Here is a 14,038-nt window from a genome sequence, read left to right as displayed (position 1 = left end):
GTAACCGGTGGCTCAGGTTGACTATGCTGAGATTTTTCTCCTACCTCAACAGCCCCTTCATGAAGTCCAACTTCCACAGCAAATAATCACCCCCAGAGAGACAAGCACAAGCAATCACCTTCCAGTCATTTGGGGGAAGAACCTTTGTACTAATAATATCTGATAAACCAAGTGAAAAGGGGGCAGTAGGCCCATACTGAGCACAAGCAAGTTTAAGCTCTTTCAGAGCTCTAAAAGGTACAGGTTCCTGTTCTCGCACTAGTCTCCCCATATCATCCTGTCTTTCTACAACAGGAAAATGGGTAAAGCCATCACTTATTGTTTCCCCTACATTTTGAGCCTGATCTGTAGATTGTTGGAGAGGGGATTTCCCAGATTTTGAGTTATAGACTCCCAATCAGCCCGATAAGGGAACGGAGGAGCAGAGGGTTGAATGTAGGAAGAAGCTGAGGGCAGCAGAGGCCCCGCGGCTAAGGCAGCCATAGCCACGGATTTTTCATCCCCCCTGTCATCCTCAGACTTCAAGTTATCCTCATATTCACATCCCTCTGTTTCCGGCTTATCCTGATACTCTTCAGACAACGATTTGTCTTCATATGGAAACATTTTTACATAAAGGTCCCTCACTTTTGACCCTATCTGTCCCATATTCTTTTAATCCCAACTACACTTTCCCCAAAAACTTTCTTTACTCACTGTGCGCACTTCACTTGGGGAGTTCCATCACCTTCCTTCAGTTTTAGTTTCCTCGTACTCATACTCAAGTTGTCTGTTCGGGCGCCACTTGCCGCAGACCAGCGCGGCTCCAAATAACAGTGCGGAATTAAGGAAACACACTTTGTCAGAACAAAACCGATGGTACCGGGAGGACTCTTCAAACTGCCTGGCAGTATCTGAGTGCCCCACAGCCCCAGTTCGCTTTATCATATAGACCTATGCAAATCAAGGACCCTGATACAAAGTTGCACATCAAAGGCTAAGACAGGAACTCTCCCAAGGCAAAAACAGGATACATTAGTGAAATTTACAAATATCTGAAACAAACAAAGAGTCAGAGGAAGGGCATGTATATTGATTGCTTCCTGCAACCCAAGGAAGGAAGTGGAGTGGGTGCAAATACTCAGCATCAAAGCCAAATAAGGAGATGGAGGGGGGAGAACTTAGCCCCCTGCCAAGCCTCGAATCTATCATGGCTTTTTGCCATTAATGGTCCACAACACCTTTCATTCCATGTGTAGCATTTTGATATTAATCCTGCAGGTAAATGGGAGCTTTTGCAAGATTTGTATGCTGGGAATTAAGCTAGGACACATTTAGGAAGATGATTCTGGAGAAAGGAAGGGAATGAATGGGAGGTTGAGGGGAATAAACCTGGAGTCAGGAGAATGGTTAATAGACTGGAGCAGTGAAGCCCCAGGAGAGGATGGGAATTTGCACTAAAGCAGAGGCCACCAAGATGGGAGGTTGATCTAACAATATGAGTGTGACAGACATGGGGGAGAGGCTGGACTAAAGGATGACTCTCAGATTTCTGGCTTGGCTGGTAATGCCATTTAACCGGAAAGAATAAGTTTGGGAGGAAAATGATTTCATTTTTGGCTTTGTGAAACTATCAGTGCCCGAGGGTTTGTTGTAGGAACAGAAGCATCGGTTTGAACTTGAGAGGACTTCTGGGCTGTCTGTGAGGCTGTCGCAGGAGAGTGCACAGGATGAGTGGGGTAAGAGCAGAGAGTACCATGGACAGAGTCCTAAGGCACACCCACTCACACTTACAGGGTGGGTGTTGGGGGAGGTGCGGAGAGAAGCAGGAGAGAGTGCATTCTCTGGAAGCAAGGAGGACTTTAAGAAGGGAGTGTGGGTGACAGCGGCAAATGCCCTGCAAGCTCAAGCAGGATAGGGTCTCCGTCCATTCAGTTTGTAACTGGCAGGTCAGTGGAGCCATTGCATTGGGATGGGCAGCAGCCAAATTGTCATGATTTGGAGTATAAATTCAAGGTAGAAATTGAAGAGAAAAAAATGTAGTTTATCCTTGCAAGAAACTAGGCTACAACAGATGAAAGAACATTAGAGGAGTCTTGAATGGCTGTTTCTTTGATTGTTGGGTTAATGCTATATAAAGGTCGTGTTGTTAATGTGTTTGTTTGCAGAGTGCAACATTCTCAGACTATGTGATTTGTTAGTTTTCTTGGAGTGGCACTCTTGCCTTTTGTTCATGATTTAACACTGTAAACATGCCCAGTGATGGCTTGCTGCAAGAAACTAAGTTCTGCTCTTATCATGGACTTCTTCTTGAGGTCGTTACCTTTGAAGTTGTTTGATACTTAAAAAACAAAACAAAACAAAAACTCAACAAAAAGTTGAGAAATGGAAATACTAAAGAAATTTGGCTTGTTTACAAAGGAAGAGATAATGAGAACACATAACTTCATAAGCTTAGATTATGCTTAATTGCAAATGACTTTGTTAAAAAATTTCCTCTTTATTGTCTTTGAAATGTAGGCTACAAAGTGAGAAAGCTTATAAGTACTGAGTGTCTTAGAATTGCATTGAATTGGAGTTGGTGTTAGAACAAATAAATCCCAAACAACTTGTGATTTAGTTTTATAGGCACACATTTATAAATTGGATTTAGGCAGTAATTCCGGAAAAGTGTACACAGAAGAATTATTTGCTGTATATTCCTTTATTCCAGAAAGATTTAGCAGGTAACCATATGTTCATGCCTCTGCTAGATCCTGTTGGGCAAGAGATAAGAGGATTTAAATAATGCTGCTCATACCTGGTAGAAGGAAAGATGAAGGAGAGAAGAAATAGGGCCTTCCAATGGTTGATCATGCTTCTTAGAAGAGGTGGCATATGAATTGTTTGCTGAGAGACAACTGTTCATTCTTTTTTGATTGGTCTGTTTCTTGTGACACCCTTGACTCCTCTTTCTTGAAACTTCCCTCATTTGCTTTCCCAGTGCTCGGTTGTCTGTCACCACCTCTTATCCCTGTATTCCTTGTCAGAATTTTTTATGATTCCCAAATGTATCACCTAGGTCCTCTGTTCTTGCTTTTTTCTTTTTCAGGTTATTTGCATCCACAGCTTTGAATATTTGCCTGGAGAGATAACTGAATCTAGAACTTTAGCCTAAATTTTCTCTGATCCTTCATCCTACATTTCTAACTTGTTTTACTAGCAACTCACATTGAACTTGTCTGGGACTGAACTGGCCCCCGCAATGCACAGCTTTGTTCTCTGTCTCTATCCCTCCTTCTTTCCCTCTTTTTCTTTCCTTTTCTTCCTCTAGTGGTTATGAAGCACCTACTATGTGCTGGGTGCTAGTTTTTTTTTTAGTTCTTCCGGCTTAGAGTCTCAGACTCATTTTTATGTTATTGTTACTACTCATGTCTAATCACTTTATCTTCATTCTTTCCAATGTTTTAAAATCCCTTTAGTACTAGTCATGCTCATTATTGGTATGCTGAGATCATTTCAGTGGTCTTCTAAATGTTGATCACCTTCTTCCTCCATTGTTAGCATCACCATTGTTTAGTGCAGGGGTCCCCAAATTACGGCCTGTGGGCCGCATGCGGCCCCCTGAGGCCATTTATCCAGCTCTTGCCGCACTTCCAGAAGGGGCACCTCTTTCATTGGTGGTCAGTGAGAGGAGCACAGAATGCGCAAAGCGCAGCATCGCTCATGTACAGTATTACTTCCGGTGACACAGGATGCACGTGTCACGGCTCCAGAAGCATGTCATATCACTTGTTATGGCTAGCAGTGACAAATATGAAACTGGACATTGACCATTTCATTAGCCAAAAGCAGGCCCATAGTTCCCATTGAAATACTGGTCAGTTTGTTGATTTAAATTTACTTGTTCTTTATTTTAAATATTGTATTTGTTCCCGATTTGTTTTTTTACTTTAAAATAAGATATGTGCGGTGTGCATAGGGATTTGTTCATAGTTTTTTTTTATAGTCCAGCCCTTCAACAGTCTGAGGGACAGTGAACTGGCCCCCTGTATAAAAGTTTGGGGACCCCTGGCTTAGTGAGTGTCTACCATGTTCAGAGTGTTGCTAGAATGCCATTGAAAAATTGAGTAGTGGTGGAGATAAAACAGACTGAGATGATAAAGGAGTCCATCATCATCTCCAAGGAGATAAAGCCCAGTGGGTGAAGGTGGTCAGTAAGCAGTGCAGAGTGAGATTGGAGGAAGCTGGAGGAAGTAGAACTCATGGTCTGGGAAGATGAATACTTTGGCATTTGGAGAAGGGGTTATTTTTGGGGAGTGTGTGTTGAGTGGTAGTTAGTGGTAAACATATGAGGGGTACAAGTCCATATGGTGTGGTAAGAAGCCTGTGGTTGAAAAGTCCCCTGTAGACAGTGATGGACCTGGTACGCCAGTAGGAAGAATCTGAACTGTGTTGTTCAGAAATGGTGATATAGGGAGGAAACTAACAAAATTAGGGAGGCTGTGATGTATAGAAAATACTGTTTTAGAGAAAATCTGGAGATGGTATGTAGGATGTCTTTGAAGGAAAGGAAGACCAATGAGGAGATATCACAGAAGTCTGCTGTCACATTTCTTTTTCTAATCCATTCAAACATGGGGGGTCTCAGATTAAGTTTCTGAGTCACAGCTTTGATCTCATCACTCTTCTGCTCAACTGCCCTTCGTAGTTCCCTGTGCCTTGCAGAGTGGTTCTTTCCCTGGCTTTGGGGTTCCCACCCCTCCAGCATTTTCTCCACCTCCTCTCTTTCAGGAACCAACCATTGGCTCTCACAAAAAGTTTTCATTTCCACCACTGTGGGTAGGATTCTAATAATTGAAAATTCATGCAACCTTCATCAGACTTATAGTATTTTCCCTGGCTCTCAGCTGAAAGTGCTCTCACCTTCCTCCCCCAAACTTTCCTAATACTGTCTGTATTGTTCATGTAGACATGATTTCTTCTGTAGCTGCTGAAATGGTTTATTAGTGTGCATATTTCTGTTTGTTTTGTCTGTCTAGTAGTAGTCTTCTTAAGGACACTGTGCTTGATATTTTTGTAGGTGGCTACAGCCATAATATTTGCATTAGTACTGCTCCCCATTCATGGTACTTTGAACATGATAATATCCACTGAACTTTGATTTTATTTAAACCTGCCAAACAACCAGGCAGATTATGCAAGATACTCAGGACTCGGGAGGATCCCAGCTTTCACCATGGTGGTGGGCATTGCACGTGTAGATTCAGGAAGAACTTTTGTTTCTAGTTTCCTTGTCCCCTTCTGGAGGTGGGCTTCCAATAACCACAGAAGAGAGAGATATGTTTTCTTGATTTATGTTGGACAGTGGATCCCTCCTACAAAGGAACCCTTTCTCTAAAGGGAATAGTCTAGTTTCTTGTGTCTTGAGATTACTGTCTCTGAAAACCAGGATACAATGTTAACTAAGTTAAAACTTTTTTATCCCAACTATCCAGAAATAAGTTAGAAATGGATGCTTATATTTTGCTGTTAAGAAGGTCTAAAGACTTCTGAAGCAAAATTAGCATTATGTGGATCAGAGAAGTAATTGCAAGCATAGGTTAACAGAGACTAAAGGCTGGAAAACTGGCAGGAGTATAAAGCACTTGCTTCTTAGATTAGTTTCCTCCCTCCTCCACGGTCGCCAGGCTGGTGGCCATTGAGGTCATGGCTAAAAGAGATGTTGGATGGCTTTAAGCTTTTTCGCAGGGAGCCTAGTGCACCAGTTCTCAAGTAATGTTAACCTTTATTAATTTATAAGGGGTAACAGATTGTTGGGATTCTAGATTGGGTAAATCTTCTCTGTGTGCTATGCAAAGAAAGGGACAAAAATTAATAAGATAAGCAATAGAGCTAAGAAAAATGTTCAAAAGAGCAAACATTTTAGGCTCTCAGTTACTGTAGAGGCACTTATATGGAAATAGTTGATTTGCTAATTAGAAAACATCCTTGCCTATCATTAAATTAATTATCCTAAGGAATTCTGCTGGGCAACATTTAGTCTAGTTGTAATTATTGTGTGCCCTTGAAAGCAATAAACTGTACTTTTAGAATAAAAATTTATAATTTAGACATGTGTGATTTACTCAGACATTTTCTATCATGAGAGGTTGATAAGGGGTTACAGTTTGATTTTTTGAAAAAGTTTTATCCACCTTGTCATAAATTATAATGAATTCTTAATGTATTTGTAGATCTGAGAACTCTTTGGAGATTATTACTGTTTAAATATGTTTTTTTGTTTGTTTTGTTCTTTTTCCTAGATAAAAAGAGACAGGAAGGGAGAAAGAGAGGAAGAGAGATGAGAAGCATCAACTCAGTTTCTTCACTTTAGTTGTTCATTGATTGATCTCATGTGTGCCTTGACTGGGGGACTCAAGCTGAGTCAGTGACCACTTGCTCAAACCAGCAACCTTGGGCTTCAAGCCGGTGACCTTTGGGCTTAAGCCAGTTACATTGAGATCATGTAGATGATTCCGAGCTCAAACTAGTGACCCTGCACTCAGGTTGGCAAGCTCGCGCTCAAGCCAGCTACCTCAGGGTTTTGAACCAGGGACCTCAGCCTTCTGGGTCTAGCTAGCTCTATCCAATATACCACCATAGGTCAGGCAAGAAGTTTTTTAAAGGTTATCTTTTTGGATTACCATGGACCTTAAATAATTTTTTTAGGAGCATGAACATCATGTGATTTAATACAGTGGAAAAACTTTTCTGCCATAAACTGAGATACCACGTTCAAATAAAAACTATTATTCATGCAGTCACCCTATATCTCCCATTTTCCCTTGCAGAGAACACTGGTTAACAAGTATAGTGAAAGAGCTCATCCCATATACCTAGTAGTCTGCAGATAACAGCAATTATGTGAAAAAGTACAGTGAACTAAAACGAGGAGCTGATCCTGTCAAGGAGAACTTGGCTGGCTTTGACTAGCCTTTGGTGGGCAACATGCTTCAGTCTCGGGAGCCTATCCTGCAGAGGCCAGTTCCTGCATCAAAGCCCCCATGCAACACTAGGACCTGAGCACTCTCCAGCTGGGTGATGCTGGACATGCTACCTAAAGCTCTGTACTTTGGTTCCCTTATTTGTCAGTGGGGCTAAGTAGCTCCCACCTCCAAAGGCTGTTGTGAGAAGTAAAGGAGTTGCTCCTGTAAAGTGCTCTTACATAATAACTCATAGTAATTACATAGTTTTTTACTCATCAATCCTTTTATTCTCTCACTTATTCATTCAACCCCATTCTGTTGTGCACTCACTGTTGGGCTTGCTAGAGAGACTGGCATTAGAGGTACAGCAGACTGACAGGCAAGATACCAGTCCAATAGGAGCTTATAGTCTCAGGGGCAGAGACATCATAAATAAGTAAGCTAATTAACAAGTTCAGGTACTAGGAAGTGCTAACAAGACAGTTGATAGGGAAGTGTAGTGACTGTGATGGGGAAAGAGCCCTACATGAGCTATGGTGGCTGGAGTGGCTCCTGGAGGGGTGACATTTGATCTGAGAGACCTGAATGACAGAAGATTGATAGCTCTCATTAAAATAAATTTGTTCTCTATGTTTGTGGCTCTCTCCATATTCTTATTTTAAAATCTTTTAAAATTAGTATAAAATCCTTTCCAGCAGGACAGCACAGATCTCCCACCAGCACATGACTATTCAGAAGTCCAATGTCTCAGAGCTCATTTTCCCCACACTTCATCTGGACAGTACCCAGATCTGCCTGCCTCCAGGTCTCTCTGCTTCGGCCCCAGCTGGACACTCACCCACCTTGTTGTGCCTCAGTTTTTGGAAGAGCCTAACTCTGTTGTTCCCCACGGACAGAAAGTACAGGACTGGGTTGAGGCAGCTGCTCATGCTCACGAGAGGCCTCCATATCTTGTAGGCCATGCTGGCCACCATCAGAAGCTGGCAGTCCTGGGAAGTCAGGAAGTGGAGCATGACATAGAAGGAGCGTGTGACGTGGAAGGGCACGAAGCAGAGGGTGAAGAGGCTGCACACCAGCAGTATGGTTCGGATGGACTTGGCCCGTGCTGCACTGCCCATCCTCTCGAGGGTGTCCTCTGGCTTGGTCAAGCTCCTGACCATCAGTGAGTAGCACACCAATATGACCAAGGAGGGAAGGACGAAGCCAGACAATGTCAGAACCATACTGTACGCAAAAAACTGATCAAAATGCTTTGGACTGGTCATGTCGTAGCAGACCACCTGGCCGTCGATATAGTCCGTGTGGGAGAAGCCCAGTGTGGGTAGCAGCTGGAGGACCACTAGGGCCCAGGTGGCAGCTGCGCCCAGCAGAGCGTGCCGGCGGGTCCGGTAGGGCAGGGAGCTCAGGGGGTGGCACACGCCCAGGAAACGATGTACGGAGATGCAGGTCAGCAGCAGGATGCTGCTGTAGAGGTTGGTGTAGAACAGGAAGCGCACCAGCTTGCAGAGCAGTTCCCCAAAGGGCCACCTGTCACCCAAGGAGTAGGTGATGATGAGGAAGGGCAGCGTCAGCACGTAAAGCAGATCGGCCACCATCAGGTTCACCAGGTAGATGGTGGCACAGCTCCAGCGCTTGGTTTGGCACCAGGAGAGCCATAAGACAGTGCCATTTAGAGGAAGTCCTAGCATGAAGATGATAGTGTAGGTCAGGGAGAGGTAGATTTGCTTGTAGTCCTCAGAGAGCCGGCAGAATTCTTCCTTTGAAGTGTTCATACCCAGCTTCTTCATCTGGGAGGCGCCTTCTGGGAGCACAGCTGCTCCCACTCCTGCTTCCCCTGGGAGGAGACAAAATGGACAGTCTAGCATCGTGACCTCAGCTGGCTATTAGCGTCTGCCTGGACCTGGCATTCAACTCTGGGGGAGATGGGTGGTCCCACTACCTCCCGAAGTCTGGTCAGAGTCCTTGTTTGAGAGAGACCAGCTCTAGGAAAAAGGGAATTGAAACTCAAGGGTAAAGCAATCATCAACATGAGGACTTCTCAACTTACCCGGTCCAAAGGGCTGGCTCTGTCCTTGTATGCTCCTGCTCCAGACTGGGTTGTGTTAGGAAGCTCACGTGCATATGGCAGCAGGTAGGTGCTACTGTCATTTAAACGGCACACACAGCCTCCAGTGCATGACTCTTCTTCTGGCTAAAATCCTTTGCATAGAGTCAGGAAATCTCCAAGGGGTGATACTGCCTACAATCTGGTCCTAACCCCATTTACCATGGTGGAAAAGAAAGTGACCCATAGGGGTTAGGGAGGATTAGGGAAAGCACAGGTTTTGCCTACCGGCTTTCCTGGAGGATTTTGATTTGTATCTCTTTCAGGATTTATTAACTGCATATTTGAATGCTGAGGCTGATTTGCTTATTAACCATCTCAGCATCCCTAATGGCCAAGAAAACAAACCTGAGCCATGAAGCCAGGTGCAGTGCCTTTCTTATTCCTGTCCCTGTGGACCAAGCAGATCCAACAGGCAGGTCCACGTGGCTGAAGAGGCTGTGTGTGGAGCCTGCACATTTTGTCACATTGGGAAGCCAGCCAATAAGCGTGGAGCCTACAGAGATGGGATGGAAATATTTCTAGGGCTTAACATTCAGAAGGATGAGTTAATACACAACCTCCAGCTCTATGACTCCTCCTCTGGCTAAAATCCTTTGCATAGAGTCAGGAAATCTCCAAAGGATGGGATGAAAATTTTAAGATAGGCAGTTTTTAGATACATTGAATGTTGATTGTAAACTTGTAACATAGAATTTTATTAAAAACAAAAGGAACAGAGACCTCATTCACTTAGTCAATAAACATTTATTGAGCATCCCTTGAGTTGGGCACTGGGACTACAGAGATGAATAAAACAGACATTGCTTTCCAGGATCTCACAGTCTGGTGGGGAATACAGAAGCAGATACAGCTAATGGAAATACAGTGTGAAAATGGTCAAAATGCTGTGAAGAGCAGCAGGCTGTGGAGTTCTCCTGAGGGGGTGGAGTGAATGCGTCCTGGACCAGGTGTCCCTTGAGCTGCTTGGGAGAACAAAGGGGAGCTGATGAGGCAGAGAAGGGTGGGGAACATTCCTTGCTGGGCAGTGCACAGGGAGCTGGAGGGGAAGGGCCCAGTGTGTTGGGATGGCAGGAGAGCCAGCATGGGGCATGAACATCAAGGATGCCACCATAAGGAGGGTGGAGATCTGTAAGCAGGATGGTGAGGGAAGATAACCCCAGCAGCAAGGGACTGGGCCTCAGGCTGAGACTGAGCAGGGCTGTAGCAGTGTGTGCTCAGTACCCCGTGCAAGGCCAGGCAGGGTGGACGGAGAAGAGAGACCTGACCCCAGCTATGCTGCTGAGGCAGGAGTGAGGACTGGACACAGAGCATGAGCCAGAGGAGCGGTTGAGGGTGTCCTTGAGGCTGGGTGGGCAGTGAGGCCAACGCCTGAGCTGAAGCCTGGAACTTGAAGGCTGCTGCTGGTGTCCGTGACTGTGGGGGTAGTGGCTGCCTGTGCTGCAGCCCGCCAAGGGCTGATACCTGGCCGACTGTCTTTAAGATCCACATCACTGGGAGAGTGAAGCTTTTTGGCTGGGTAAGTAAAAGGAACATAGTTTACATTCATTTTGTTCCCTGTAATCCTTCCTGTGGGAGGCTGGCAGAGACTTAGTTATTTCCAGCGAGCTGTCCTCCTGGCTCAGTGTGGGTTCTCAGAGGGAAGCCGAGATGGAACCAGCCTGGCTGAGCCATGGCTCAGCCCAACGTTTCACATTTGTGGTGTATTTAAACCCCAGAACAACCCTGTGGATGAAGTGTTTTGACCCGGTTTCACTGATGAGGGTCAGAGCAGACACCCCTGTGGGGCTCACTGTACCCTCTAATCTAGCGGGCTCGCTCCTGCTGGACACCATGTCTCCACACCTGATGGAATGGTTGATGTGGTAAAACCACTCAAATCCTGCTCTGCCAGAGCCACTGGGACAGTCTGAAATAAATCACCTGGTGTCTCTCAGCCAGGGACTCCTCAGCTGTCTAATGGGGCAGTCTCTCTGACGAGTCTGCTCTGGAAATCAGTGAGGAGAGGCTCAGGCGCCATAGGCCTCCACAAGGGAGAAACCCAACACATTTTAACTCTCCGTGTCCTGGAGACTGTGGTGCCCCGCAAACTGGAGCTCTTTGGTTTATGTCAGAGGGTGGGAGGTCAAGTGAGGCCTTGCTGCCCGAAAGCAGTTAAAGTTCACTTTTCTTCTGGGCTTTTACCTTTTGCTGTGTGTGGTCTGTAATCTACAAATTCAGAGGTTGAACCCCTAGCCCTCAGTGTGCATTTGGATTAGGGAAGTAATTAAGGTTAAATGAGGTCAGAAGAGTGGGGCCCTAACTTGATAGAATTAGTATCTTTCTAATAAAGCACAGAGAGCTTGCTTTCTCACATGAGGACACAGTGAGAAGGAGGCCTGCAGGCTGGAAAGAGTTCTTACTGAAACTGAACCCTGTGGCTCTGGACCTTGGGCTTCCCTGTCTCCAGGACTGTGAGTATACATATCTGTTGGGTAAGCCATCCAGCTTGTGGTATTTTGTTATAGCAGCTTGCAGACTATGATACTTTCCATACACTTCTAGGCCTACCCAGTGTGGAGGGACAGTTTTTCATGAGAAGATGATCATTTTTAGGGCATAAGTGTAAGAGGACTACATATGTTCAGGCTAGTGCATCACTGAGGCTGCTGTTATGGAGAAAGGAAGAGGGAGAAAAACTCAAGCCATTAAAGGATTAATTCACTTGTCAAAAGCTATGATGATGTTGACCACCACCTCCTCTTTGAAGCCTCTCTTCTCTAGCTTCTGTCATCCCTGGACTTTTTGCCTGTTTCCTTAGAGACATTCATTGCGATTCAGAATAGAAGGGCTATGTAGCTATTCACAGAATAAAGGAAAATACCCAGAGTGCAAGAGGAAGTTTCGGGGTTTAGAGAGAAGAGAATTTGGAGGACAGTTGCCAGGCTGGATGAGATTCTGATACTTACATCATGTCTAGAAAGTGTGTGTATCTCATAATGCAGTTTTCCTTTTCTTTTTTAAATTTTATTTGAAAAATTAAATTTAACAGGCTTGATCAATAAAAGTATGTAGGCTTCAGGTAGGATATATAGCATTTGAACTGTTGATTAGGTTGTGTGCCCATCACTCACAGTCAGATTACTCTCTGTCACTGCTCACTTGTCCTTTTAAGTTGCCTTTTCTTTCTTTCTTCTTTCTTTCCTCCCTCCCTTCCTTCCTCCTTCCCTCCCTCCCTCCCTTCCTTCTTCCTTCCCTCCCTCCCTCCCTCCCTCCCTCCCTTCCTTCCTTCTCCCTTCCCGCCCTCCCTCCCTCCCTCCCTTCTTTCCTTCCTTCATTCCCTCCCTCACTCCCTCCCTCCCTCTCTTCCTTCCTTCCTTCTTTCTTTCCCTCCCTCCCTCCCTTCCTTCCTGACAGAGACAGAGTCAGAGAGAGGGACAGATAGGGACAGACAGACAGAAAGGGAGAGATGAGAAGCATCAGTTTTTCACAGAGGCACCTTAGTTGTTCATTGACTGCTTTCTTTTTTTTTTTTAAATGCTAAAAAATTTTTGTATTAGTCATTTCACAAAACATCTATTTTTGACATTTTACAAATTACACTGTCCAACAATGTCCCAATATTTTCTTCTTGTGAAGACAGTTTATATTTCTTTTTGCACCTGTAATATTTCTTATTTCCAGAAGACTTTTCAGAGAAACTGTATGACCCTCTACTTGAGATATTAGGTCTACTTGATCTATTTGTTTTTTTCCATCTTCAATGTATACAATCAGAATTGAGGAGTCATTTGCTGAGATACCAAATGTTTTCAAAGCTCATGAAATATTGTTATTTGGGGACAGGTTGAAAATAATTTCTGTAGGTAGAGTTCTCGTCTTAATTTTTCTTAGTTTGTAGAGATGAACTGCTCTGTTTATTGCCACAAGTATCTGAAATGGATCGATGATCTACATTGTAGGGTTTATTAATGAACCATCAATAGAACCTTCCATGGCCTTTCACCTCAAATCTCCAGCATTTTTCACATCTTTAAATACCAGAACAGTCACCCTGCATCCTCCAGCACTCCTCCTTCTGGCCTCCATTGATTGCTTTCTTATATGTGCCTTGACCAGGGGGCTATAGCAGAGCGAGTTACCTTTTGCTTAAACTGGTGACCTTGGGCTCAAGCCAGTGACCTTTGGGCTCAAGTCAGCAACCATGGGGTCATGTCTATGATCCCACATTCAAGCTGGTGAGCCTGAGCTCAAGCCGGATGAGCCCATGCTCAAGCCGATGACATCAGGGTTTTGAACCTGGGTCCTCTGCAGCCCAGTCCAATGCTCTATCCACTGCACCATTGCCTGATCAGGCTGTTACCATTTCTCGTTTTTATTTTTTATTTATTTATTTTTTATTTTTTACAGAGACAGAGAGAGAGAGTCAGAGAGAGGGACAGATAGGGACAGACAGAAAGGAACAGAGAGAGATGAGAAGCATCAATCATCAGGTTTTCATTGTGGCACCTTAGTTGTTCATTGATTGCTTTCTCATATGTGCCTTGACCATGGGGCTACAGCAGACTGAGTGACCCCTTGCTTGAGCCAGCAACCCCAAGCTGGTGAGCTTTTTGCTCAAACCAGATGAGCTCACACTCAGGCTGGCACCTCAGGTTCTCGAACCTCTGTCCTCTGCATCCCAGTCCGACGCTCTATCCACTGTGCTACCGCTTGGTCAGGCTAAGTTACTATTTCTTTAAGAATTTTAAAAAGACTGACACAATTTAGAGTTGGTATTTGTTTTAAATGGGCTCAGTGAGGAGGTGGGCCTTAAGAAATAAATGAAGCAAAAATCCAGGCAGACTCTGTAGTTTAAATGGGCATGATGGCTTCTGACCTTGAACCCAGTGTTCTTCCCACTGCACGCCTCCAAGAGCCTGGCCTGTTTCTGGGCCCCTGCTGAATAGTAAGTCATCTCAGGAGCAGCAGTGACCTCTGAATACCATGATGGACATCTTCCAAAGGGGAAATGGAGGTCTTTGTTATT

At 44.7% G+C, this 14,038-nt stretch overlaps 1 protein-coding gene and 1 pseudogene across 1 annotated transcript in view; one reads left to right on the top strand and one right to left on the bottom strand.

The window, feature by feature from the left end:
• The window catches only part of MFSD1 (major facilitator superfamily domain containing 1), an 86,857-nt gene that overhangs the window by 46,312 nt on the left and 26,507 nt on the right, over positions 1–14,038 (top strand). The window lies entirely within an intron of this gene.
• Positions 12,575–13,098, bottom strand: LOC136393947 (EKC/KEOPS complex subunit TPRKB pseudogene; annotated as a pseudogene).

This window comes from Saccopteryx leptura, chromosome 2 (assembly GCF_036850995.1).
Source record: "Saccopteryx leptura isolate mSacLep1 chromosome 2, mSacLep1_pri_phased_curated, whole genome shotgun sequence".
In the NCBI taxonomy this organism is placed as follows: Eukaryota; Metazoa; Chordata; class Mammalia; order Chiroptera; family Emballonuridae; genus Saccopteryx; species Saccopteryx leptura.
This window is presented reverse-complemented; position numbering and strand designations above follow the sequence as displayed.